This window comes from Falco naumanni, chromosome 4 (assembly GCF_017639655.2).
Source record: "Falco naumanni isolate bFalNau1 chromosome 4, bFalNau1.pat, whole genome shotgun sequence".
NCBI lineage: Eukaryota > Metazoa > Chordata > Aves > Falconiformes > Falconidae > Falco > Falco naumanni.
In genome coordinates this window covers 18,266,432-18,277,216 of record NC_054057.1, presented here as the reverse complement: position 1 = coordinate 18,277,216, position 10,785 = coordinate 18,266,432, and positions in this window count along the sequence as shown.

The window sequence follows — 10,785 nt, the reverse complement described above, 5'->3', positions numbered from 1 at the left end:
CTGCATTCCTTGTTTTGATGGAGTACTCTGCATTTGAAGCTATGAGTATTTCCTCACTCACTCACGTTACAGGCATCCATTATAACACATCTCCAGAATACAGAAAAACGAATTTGTTTTGCCCTATATGAATTAGCAGCCTTCTTAAATTCACCTTTCCTATGGATCACGGGAGCACTAGGATTTTTTGAAGCACCAAGGCCAGGTCCTTTTATTACCACACTTGCCTTTCACAAGCACAGGGTTGCTCCATCTTAAAAATAACTCTGTTGTTTTGCCTCCTGCTGCTCCTATGAATAGGATTTTGCAAGATATTGCTACTTTAATAGTTAGAAGCCTTCTACTTTCCAGCTTGAATGTATTCATGCCTACTTTATACTCCTTTGCTCTGTTTTGTCACAGAGCACTAGCTTATTTGTGGGGGCCCATATTACTTGTGTCTGTTGGTGCATGCCTCTGTTCTCCTGCTTCCACTTTGGCCCTACTAGGAACTGATACTTGGTGAAGTAAACCAATGGGTAAAGCCACAAGGGTTGTGCTGGGATCTTGCAAGTACTGAATGTAACATTAACTGAGCAATGTCTGAGTCAGTGAAGCAAAGCATTCACCCTAGCACTGATTATCTTTCCCATCAGTGTCAGCCACTTAAGCTCTCTCCCAGAAATTCATCCAGCTTGGTTAAAAATTCTGGGAAAGAAGTTTTCCTCCGTTGCCTGTCCAAGTCCACAGCTCTAAGAGTGGAAAACATAAGGACAAGTTACTTTTAACAGATGGATTAGAGAAGTTGTATTTATATATGTATATATAAATATGTATGTAATAAATATAAATATATATATTTATATATGTATGCATGTGTGTATATATATTGTGTGTGTGTATGTATATATATTCTGGCTCTTTTTTCTCACACACAGGGTTCAAGTGCTATGCTACTATCATGACCACGTGTGTTAGCGCCATCCTATGCCTTTCCCATCTTAAATGCACCTCCTTAGGTCAATAGAGAGAATCCATAGGTCTCTGCTATCCTTCCTCAAGACAGCCTTCCCCAGGGCAGTGAACAGTAACGCTAGAGACCAGGGGAAGGCATGACCCAAAGGTAGGGTAAGTCTTTGCATGGGCTCTAACACTGCCCAAGCATTCAGTTGTATGAGGCTCCTCAGGCTGAACTAACCTGACAGGATCATCTGGTGTGGGACCTCAGTGTAGCCTTCTGAGGTGCAGGAGGAAGTTATCAAGAAGAGGTCATCACCTTGGAGGTTTTCAAGACCCAGGTGGACATAGTCTTGTGCAACATGGTCTGAACTCGGCTCTAATCCTTGGAGCAGAGACCTCCTGAGGTCTCTTTCCTGCCTGAGGGACCCTGTGAGTCTGCACACACAGAAGACACAGACAGGTGATTTAATCCATGACCAGCTCAGTGGCTAACATCCTTCACTCATGCAAATCACCAAGCATCACCTACTAACAAGCCCTGTAACTGACAACTGGAGATGAAGGAAGGTAAATAATCCAACACTGGAAATACAGAAAGCAAGATGAAACAGCCGTGGTTACTTCGAAGTAGGTACCAGCATTGGAAAACTTAATCATGCTGAAGAGCTGTGTGAAATAAACTGGCCTCTGCCTCCAGTTATAGCAAATATGCCTTCAGAGCCTCCCACTGAGAGTCTGGCAGGCATTGTTCCTGGACATCATTTACTGAAAAATGATTGATTCCTCTTCGACACAGCATCAGAGCATCTTTGGAATTTCAGTTTCCTTATGTTTGGCAAACACTTTGAATTATTAAGAAATGGAAACATCAGAATGCAAGTGTTCGGTACTCAATTTCATGACTACATTGCCCAAGTGACAGATCTGTGCAAGATTAGAGACCTGTTAACACTGGCTATTTTTAAGCCTAGAAAAGCATTTTATTTCCTCGCTGTACTATTGTTCTCTGCCAAATTACCCAACAGAATGTTTCTACATTCCAGGACTTCTCCAAAAAGTTCTTTGCACTCATAATGTTGCAGGCAGGAAAGTTCAAAAATTACTAAATATCACAGAGAAGCAAGTAAAACCAGTGTTGCTATTGCTGACCTCACATGTAACATGGTCGGTTCTGAAGCTGATAATATATCTAATCATTTTGACACAGTGACATTTAAAATAAATTACTCCAGAATTATTCCTTCATTATATTCAGTCTTGCAATCAGAAAACAAAGCCCAACAGGATGCCTCTGTAGTGGCCCTTGCTTAAACACGCAGCATACTGGTAAAAGACAATGCGCGTCACTACAACACAGTGCAGTTGCAACACTGCTTCAGTTTGTTCGAAAACTCTCATGCTAATGCCTCTTCCAAACAGAATGGGTGATGTCTTTTCTGTATTGGTTTCATAAAATTTGCCTGGGTAAATTCATGAGGCATAAATAGTCAATGAAGCTAGACTCTTTCTCTCAAACACCATGCAAAGAAAAAATAAAAAATATTGAGAAAATATGTTCCCTTCCCAAATTAAACATCACATCATCACATGTCTTTGCTGTCTCCTGTAAAGGCTGTAGACTATAGCATGATGGAGCTTTTAGGCTTCTCACATTCCTGTGAATGCTCAAAAAATGCATATTCATTTCCGACTGCAATGTTACCTCAGTGTGTTGGGTAAGAGGTATTGAAATATTTGGTTCAAAGTTCTTGTTTGGAGGGAAATGATCCTTATATTTCCATTCTCTCTCAGTCTTCCTTTGACACATCTCGGTTCCTGCTCTTCCTCTCCTTTTCTAAATGCCATTTGCATCCCTGCATCCTAGCTCAGAAAACTGCTGTTTTCTGCTCAGTTGCTCCAAGTTTCCATGCCAGAGGATCATGCATCACACAGGGGACGGGGAGTGTCATTTAAGGAGGATCCGGGAGCACATGGTTGCAGGGACTGAAGGATATTTTCTGGTTTGAGGTGTTGGCCAGGGAGACCCAGTATTGGCAGCCCTTTCTGAGGTATCCAGTCTGGGCACACCTCTCAAATCCCCTCAAGTCTGTAACTAGGTCAGACTCAGCCTTCACACATCAGCTGCTCTACACTGTGCTAGTGGAGGAAGGACTGAACATAAAACCCAACAGCAGGGTACAGATGGCCACATTGCAGGTCTTTTGCAAGCCCTACTGAAGCCTGTTTGAAGATCTGATCTGCGGAAACCTCCACACCTTGGAAAGGTGTTGTCCTGTGAAAAGCAATGGTTTTGTTACGGTTTCCTTCACCAGCCCTCAGTCCTTTAAGCACACTTCACTGTCAGTCTGTTGGAAATTAGGCTTCCTCAACTAATCCTCCACTGAAAACCTGCCAGAAGTCTATTTTCCTATTTCCCGTACTCAGGCCAAATACTATATTACCCCAATCTCAATTCTTCAAACAGTTAACTCTACCAGTCACTGCTGGATTTTACCACAGGCCTTTTCCAGCCTAAGGTCCCAAGCCCTCCTCCTGGGCCAGCACTTGGAGACCCTCCAAAATGTCTTCTGTTCCTGAATTGTTTCCCACAAACCACACGCTGGCTTCATTGGATGCCGGAGGACACAGGGCTGTCTTGCAGTGAGCTTCTGGTGCCTCAGCCTCTCAGGGTCACCATCGCTGCCCACAGCAAAAAGACTATGAAGCCACTCAAGCATGGAGGGTAACTCCCCGGAGGATTTTGGATCTGCCACACCCGTGTGTTCAGCTTGGTTGACTCCTCTGATGTGTACATGCTATGGTGGTTGAGCAAACTTCTGGTGTTAATAGCAACACACTTTTCCACAGCTTTGTTTAGGAAGGCACCTATTGACCCTGGTTGCCTCTTCTCTGGTACGCTGGCCAGTTCTGATCAGCAGCAAGCTGATGGTAACAGGCTTTTTGCCCAACTGTGCTTGCCATGTGGCTACTGCCATCAGATCCTGTCTTTTCGCTACAGCTGGGCTCATATTTTGAAAACCCTGTATTTCATTCCTCAGGCATTAATTGCTCAATTTCATTAATCTCTGGTGCCACTACTTTATGTATACAAAGCATGTAAAAACCAAATTTCAGAAGTGCAATTGGAGATGGAGCACAATTTCCCACTAGTAAAATCCCATTAAGGTTTACTTGTATATCCAAAGTAGCTTCAGAAGTTTTTAAAGAACTTTACTTAGAAGGTAGAAAACTCATCCACAACTTGGCAGGACAGGTATCTCAAGAAAGTGTTTAAAGGGAGGTATAGTGTTGCTGTAGATTTTTTTTGTTGGCAGCTGGAGAATGAAGAAAAGTTTTGGTCATAAATAACTTACAGGCTTCAGGTTCTAGCAGAAGTACTGCCACCTTTTCAAGTAAAACCAGATCTGTTATAAAAATCATACCTTATCACTTATTCAGTCAGTCTGTAGGGACTGCTGTGCTTGGTGCTAGTCATTCATCCTTGTACTTCTTCATATGTTGCTAACATTATCTCACTTTGTGGCAGTAGCATCTTGGGTGTGTAACACTTTTAAGGCTTTCCCTCATTTACTGGGTAAAAGACATTCTCTGTCATGGAGGGCTACTTAGTAGAAATGTGTTTAAATAAATTAGCAATTAACTTTGACAGTACAGCACATTACCTTTGCTTTCTATGTATCCACAAATCAGGTAGATGAGAAATACAGAAAATAGAATCAGAATTAATACCACTTTGTCATCATTCCTTCCTTGGATAAAAACTGCCAGGTACAGTCTCTTGGAAGGACTAAGTGGGTTGATCCTGCCTTAGTAAGAGATTTTATGTACCATACTGGTTGCCAGACAGTATAGATTGTCAGACTGTAATCGATTTATGGAAATCTTATTTTTTCCCACCTCTTCTTCCAAAAAGGTGGAGTACCCCTCTGTACATAAGTTGGATTTCAACCCAGCTGCATTCCCAGTAGTTTGGGCCTCGTTCTTGTCATGTGCTGCTGAAGTAGAAATTATCATGTATTTAGTCTGTCTGGGAAGGCAGAGACTATTAAGTACAGGGCCTGGAAGAAATGGGATATTTTGGAATTTCTGGAAAAGGACAGTGGTTTGATTTTCATAGTTTTGCTGCTGACTGGTGGCACGAAATTCGGACAGCATCTGTTTTATTGCATCACCGTTACTGGACATCACGTGATATGATAAGACTGACCCACCCTGGCATGACTAATCGAGTGGGATGCTTGAAAAGGTTTTTTTCTTTTTTACAACCGTCAATTAGAGAAACCACATTTTCCAGGGAAAAAACAGTAACTTTTAAGCGTGTGTGAATGTGTATGTGTGTTGTACTTTTTGTTTTTAGGTTTTTTTGTTTTTAACAAAGAAGGCTCTTCTGCCCACTAAAGAATTTGGTCAGAGAGGCTTTTTGTTTTTAAACCTGTAGTGAATCAACATGAATCATCTAATTTTAACCATCATCTTTATAGTTTGAAGCAAAAAGTAAGACTTACTCCCTAGGTGAGGCAAAAATGGATTTCCTGGTTCATGCAGCTTGTCACCCCATTTGTTGTGAGATACACAACTGAGTTACTTCCCTCACTTCGAGCTATGCCTACTGGAATTGCAGCTACACCATTTCCCAAGAACATGCTTGGTGCGTCAGCTAACCTTTAAATATTAAAAATGGAGAGTGGCTTTGCAAACTTATGCCAAAATGGAAAGGTGTAAGGAAACCGCAGTCTGGAACACGAGTACTTGACGTTCCTCATGCTGAGGCCCCTCTGCATCTTTCAGCACTGAAGCCATGGGTGGTTTCTAGAAATAATATTGTGTTTGTAGCTGTGCACTGCTAGAAAATGGTTTTCAGACCTACCTGTTTATGATAAAGCCCCAAGTAATAAGCAAGCAATTTTTCTTTTCTCCTGCTGAAATCGACATGCTTAATCCCTCAGGAAGGGCTATGTCACTTTTTGTCCCTCTGTTCCTTCACACGATACATCTTCTAATGACCTTGGTGATGCTTAACTATAACACACAACAGATTGAGTGCGAGACACACCATTCATTTGAGACATTCAGCTGTGTTTAGATCTCTTCAGTAGTTTTGTAAGTGTTTTAGAGTAAAAGGCACCATACACCACAGCTGAAGCAGGGGTCATCGGTCCCCTGTGTAAATTTACCATGGAACAGATTGAAAAGACATCCTACTAGCTACCACAGTGCAATAATAACTGTCCTTCCAGCCTGGTTGTTTAGGTTAAGTAGAGCCTTTGGTAGAGCAGGCAAACTGTTGCTGACCCAGGTCTTGGACTGCTGAGTCTGGGGAAGATTACTGTCTACCAGACAGCCTACAGAAAACTCCCAATCTTCCACAGAGATTCAGAGGTCAGACATCAGACAAGCTGGATCCATAGAGTCTGGCCGTATCCATAAATAATTGTTGGGCTTTACAAACCACCTTCATATGTGGCATGTATGGTTGAGGGGGTTTTAACTATTATCTCTTTGTCTTCAACAAGGTTTGAATCGACCTAAAACTGGGGGGTGGGGGAGACAGGGTCCATCATTTACAGCATCTATCCACTAATACTGCAAGAAAACATGTCCATAACAGTTATCTGCCTCTCACAGGAGCTTCAAGACTTTTCCTACCTGTTTTGGAAAAATAAGTTTTTAGCAGTAACGTGGCAATGGGCTCTGTGCTAGCAACTTGCTCAGCTTTGCTTGGCTTGAACCTACTGGGATGAGAGAATGGGCCAGGGGTCCAGTATTTTTTACTGAACAAAGTGAAGAAATGGCCTTCTTCCAGTTCAAATTTACCTAAAATTCCTTCTAGCTGTGCTTTTTAGGAAGTACTATCAGAAGCAAAAACAGCAATCTCACAGACAACTTCAGGGATGAAACATCCTTTCTATAACTTCCTAACCTGGTTCACACACTCTTTCTTGACACTGTTTCTTGACAATATATTTTATGCAGACCTTTAAAGGAGTATGAAAGACCTCCTACCCGTCTGAAAACCTCTTCCTCTAGGTACCACCAGAGGGGAGGGCTGCAGCTGGAGCTGCTGCCATCACCTCTAGGGATGCCAAAATACAAGCAACTCCTTTGGGCAAATCCTGGGTAAAAAACAAACAAAAAACCAAACAAAAAAAACAAAAAAAAAAAACAAAAAAAAAAAAGAAAACCACAACTGTGAAATGCAAGAGAACCATTGGGAAAGCACAGCTCGGGCCTCCAGGGCTTGTATTCCCGTCAGGTACATGCTCTAAAACAGTGGAGAGGGGTTGTGGTTTGTAGCTTGTAGTCAACTGGTGGATTTGAGCTGCCTTCAGGGCCCCCGCAGGCTGTCAAAAGAAAACAAATGGTTGCTGCTGCGGCTGCAGCCTGGGGAATCCCTCGGGCCGCTGGTCACAGTCTTCACGCCCCAAGCTTCAAACTCCCAGTAACTAAACAAAACACTGCGAGGAGCTTCATGAGACATCAACGTCCAGCCCAGAGAGCTGAAGGGAGACAGCTCCTATAAAAGCATCCTAACATGTTATGGGAAGGATCCCAGCCTGCTGTAAAGGTAACAGTCTGTCTGCAAAAACCACTGGTATTTTAGGGAGTTTTCCTGCTCAGTACAACAGTTTCTTTTGGATCTACACAGTCAGGGCTGACAGGGAGCAGGGCAAGTGCGCTCACCTTTCACCCCCTCCCACTCCAGCTGCACCTTCTTCCCAAGGTGCACCTTCTGAAACAACAGGGCTCACATCAAGTTGGGGATTTTAAGAAAGGAGTCATAGAGATGTCCCAAGCCTTTGCTGATTTATTGAAAAGGACTGACCTCTAGGCAAAAGGCCAAAGACTACCCCCAAAACAATCTGCAGACAAAGCCCAGGTTATTTAGCAAAATTTTTACCCTCTCCTCTTCCCTTTCTTTCCTAGAAACCACGATGTAGCTGAGAGTATAGCTGGAAGGTTGTAAAAAATCCGAGGAGCACTATGTAACCCCGCTTCTTGCTGTCTAAACATGCAAAATGGTCTGACTTCAGAAACTTTGGAGAGGGAGTCAAGGTTTTAGGACAACACAAGGACCATGCCGTGCCTTAGCATGCTGCCTTGATGGGCTGAGCAGGCTAACTCCTGCTTCCAGGGCTACCTACAGGACATGTGGCTGCTGCCCTCTCCCTCTGCTCCCACTGACACTGATGCTCTTCAGGTTTCAGCGGGGCTCCCAGGGAGCACCCCAGGATGCACTTTCAGGAACTATTTGTTCCCTATTAGCAGTTCAGACACCAGTTCTCCATCTCCTCTCAAGGCAGGGCAATATGGATTGCATCTTAGGGGCTGCTCACAAACTTATCGACTACAGCTTTTGGCCTTCTTATTTTTTTAGGTCACCAAAGCAGATAACAAAAGAGGTTTAAAAAATGACTTCTTTATGTTCTTGTAAAAATCTGACACCCATTTGGAGATACTGATAGTGTTTTTGTGCTGGCTTTTCAGTTTCTGCTCACCACAAATTTCCTATGGCTGTAAAGGCAAACACAACCATATTATTATCATGGTTTTCATCATTCAGTGGCATTAACTGGCTGGTTACGGTGGCTTTTATACCCCGGTTTCTAGCCACATTCTAACATTCACTCATAAATTTGGTCCCTGACTCAGATCCATAGTTCATGTCTTATCGTGGTAGATTAATGTTTGCTCTAGCTGTACTGTACCTTGCCAACTCTGCCTGCTCGCAGTTACTGCATACATATCCCAAAAAGTTTTTTAAAAAGTTAGAATAAGCACAGAGAAAACTCAGCATAGATACTAGTGAATGACTGATTTAAAAGAAATATGTGCTTTGATTAAGAATGTTATTAGACGACCTTTTAAAGTGTTCGATAGAGTACAACAATAACCATCTTGCAGGGAAATCACAGGAGGCCAGTGGGACAGTTTGTTAAATATCCACACATTTATTTCTTAGCAGAGGTGGTCTGGCCATGGAGGTGGTAGTGGAGCTCCATCACTGTGCCTCCTCAGCGACAACAAATGATGCTGATGGGCAAAGGGGAAGGCAAAACCTTCCTTGCGCTCTTGAGCATCCACACATAAAACTGTGCTTTATTACATTCAGAGAAGATAGAGATTGGATTATTTTTCTATCATTCATTTGATATAATTGCCATTTTCATTTAATGAACAATAAATTGAGATATTTTTATGGGGATACTTCTATTTTGATCAATGGAAAATACCATGGTAAAGAAAAAAATTAAATTATTGACAAATTAAATGCACATAGCAAATAAAATCAGTGGTACATAATTTAAAATGCTCCTTGAAAAGACATGGCTAGAGATTTTTCAGTTTTAAGTGAAAAACATGAAAGGACTTTGATATTAGAGCAACCAAACTTCACATGGTTGGACCAGCCATAATAAAAGCTTTGCTGACTATTCATTTGGAGCACAATGGAAGCCTGTAAGCAGCATGAATCTTGACATAAAACTTAAACTGCATCAGGCAGAGGCTCTTTTAAGAGTCCTAGGCAATAGAAAATCTCTTTCTGCTAAGGGAGTTTTACTGTGAGCTGGAGAGGGAAGGAATATGCACCAACAGAATGGAGAAAGTTACTCTCATCTTCATGAAAAGTTCCTGCTCAGAAACTCTGTAGATCCAGATTATCCATAACATATATAGACAACACAGCTGAAGAGGGTTTTTTTGCTGTATGTCATTAGCTGTGCTTTTCTTGCAAAAAAGACTTTTCTATAGTTCCCTGATACTAGAGACCATCACACTAATGGGCTGAGTAACACAACTGGCTCTGCCATACTGGCTGGTTTCTTCCTGAGCTGAAATCTGCTCCTTGAACAAGACTGGAAGCCAGAGTTTTACAGACTAAAACATGAAAGCACTCTGGGCCTGATCAAGAGAAACATGAACCAGTGGTGTAGCATAAGGATCTGCATATATTCTGGGATAAGACACATCCTGCCATAACCTCCAAACTTTGACATGCTGCCACGGGATGATTCATACTAACTAGAATAAAAGTGCCAGGTAATATATGACTACCAGTGAGCAATCTTTCATCTTTCCTCCTCATCCTTGCCTTTCTTCCCTCCCACATCCAAGAGGCTAGCTGATTAGGGACCTGTAGCATCAAGTATATCATTTCAACCGTTACTACAAGAAGTTAAAAGATTTACAGATGGTGGTGTAAGCTAGCAACTCTTGTTATATTTCTCAGGCTCATTATTTGCAACGATCAATAACTCAGCACCAGGGTCATGCAGCTCCTTTTTTCCATAAATCTGCTTAAACTCAGACCTTGGAAGCCTTGCCCTCCACCTCAATGTCTTTTAATACTTTTTAAAATATCTGAAGGTGGTACCCCTGAGGTCAAGTGTGAGGAGTATTGAAATATTAATAAAAAACAGAATCACAAGAGGGTATTGCAAGTACCAAAGGCACCTGTGAACAAGCCCTGTTGTTTTTAAACTCTGCTTTCTGCTAAAGCATTATACAACACTAGAAAGCTGTACAGTCTAACTTTGACTCGGGTCCGGCAGGTGGAAGAGTTATTAAAAGAAAGGCTGCAGTGCCTGAGGGTTTCGTTTTCTTATACAAACATAAGGGTACATTGGAGCATGTGGTGTTGATGATTCTGTGGGGACAAAGCACAAACTACTCGGGCCATTAAAAACCCACATCCCAGACTATGCCACATGGCAGCACAGAAGAAAAACCAAGCATTTCTTGCTAACACAAACCAATTAAATTATTTTTAGCTTCTACAAAAACAAAAAACACAGCAAAAAAGCAGTCACGCTGGTCACTAAGACAATAAGCATTTCTAAGATTAGG